Source organism: Trichechus manatus, unplaced genomic scaffold (genome assembly GCF_000243295.1).
Source record: "Trichechus manatus latirostris isolate Lorelei unplaced genomic scaffold, TriManLat1.0 scaffold00240, whole genome shotgun sequence".
NCBI lineage: Eukaryota > Metazoa > Chordata > Mammalia > Sirenia > Trichechidae > Trichechus > Trichechus manatus.
In genome coordinates this window covers 1514594-1516039 of record NW_004444176.1, presented here as the reverse complement: position 1 = coordinate 1516039, position 1446 = coordinate 1514594, and the positions used below count along the sequence as shown (strand labels likewise).

General features: G+C 40.2%; 1 protein-coding gene across 1 annotated transcript in view; it reads left to right on the top strand.

Moving 5' to 3' along the window:
* Positions 1–1446, top strand: part of MS4A2 (membrane spanning 4-domains A2) — a 15012-nt gene that overhangs the window by 11499 nt on the left and 2067 nt on the right. The gene's annotated exons all lie outside the window — the stretch shown is intronic.

Sequence of the window (1446 nt, the reverse complement as noted above, 5' to 3'; positions counted from 1 at the left end):
AGTTAAACTTTTGTTCTACATTTCCACATCTCATATTTTAAACCACATTTTATACCCACAAGCAGCACAGATCTCATGGTATATCCCCCTGATTTAGGGTTAGGAGACTAGGATCTTTATAATTTTAAAAAATGCAGATGTCTCTTGATGTGTTTTGAGCATGACAGATGAATGTGCAAGCAGTGTTGATGTGATGGAACCACTCAGGTATTTGGACGTAAAGTTCTTTCTCAGGATAGCTCCCTTATACTCGTTCCTGCTTTCTCCTTTTTCTCTTAGTTTTTACCTTTCTACTTTTTCCCAAGCCTCCCCTCTAACTCATGACTAAACCAAAACCCAAAACCAAACCAGTTGCCATCAAGCTGACTTCAACTCATGGTGACCCCACGTGTGTCAGAACTGTGCTCTATAGGGTTTCAATGGCTGGTTTTTCAGAAGTAAATGGCCAGGCGTTTATTCTGAGGCACTTCTGGGTGGACTTGAACCTCTAAACTTTTGGTTAGCAGCCATGCATTAACCGCTTCACCACCCAGGGACTCAAACTCATGATTGTTGTTGTTATTGTAAGGTACGGTTGAGTCGATTCTGACTCATAGTGACCCCATGTGACAGAGTAGAACTGTCCTGTAGGGTTTTATAGGCTGTCATCTTTATGGGAGCAGATCACCATGTCTTTCTTCCATGGAGCTGCTGGGTGGATTCAAACCGCCAACCTTTCGGTTAGTAGCCCAGTGCTTAACGATTGCGCCACCAGGGCTTCTCTAATTCATGACTACCACCTGCATTTCCACTTGCCTTCCCTACCCGTTCCACCTTTGATGTGTGAAAAAGAATCACCCTGATTTGTCTTTTTCTTTAGACTTCCCTTTTCCTCTAAATCAAGTACACATGTTTTCTAGACTTGTTATTTCTGAGGAGAACAGAAAAAGGCAGAGGTGCATTCACTGAGTCATTCAGTGAAGATTTACCAAATGTCAACTGCATGAGAAATACTGCTTGAGAGCTGTTCACCAAGAGTTTAAAAGTGAGCACCCGGAGTTTTCAGAAGAGAGGGAAAACAAATAACCAAAAATAACAATAACGTGATAAATTTAAGACAGGGAAGGTGCAGGGAGGGGATTAGTGTAGAACTGACCTATAAACTGAGTCCTGAGGCAGAAGTAAAGTTTAGAGGACTACGAGAGGGAAGAAGGTGGAAAGCTGAGGTGTGTGAAGGAGTAAAAAATATAGATGATCAAAGTAATTAGAAGAAGTTAACAAATATCATTGAATTAAATTTATAGAAATTATACAAAGTTTTGTAGCAGGATTAACCTTCTTAGATCATTCTGGATAGTTCTCTGTCCTGTTGCTATGACACCTTATTCCTGAAGTTGATGTTTAACATTTTATTCTTCTCCTGGTTTCTCAAAGACTCCTTGCTTTATCAAAGAAATTTCAAAAGCA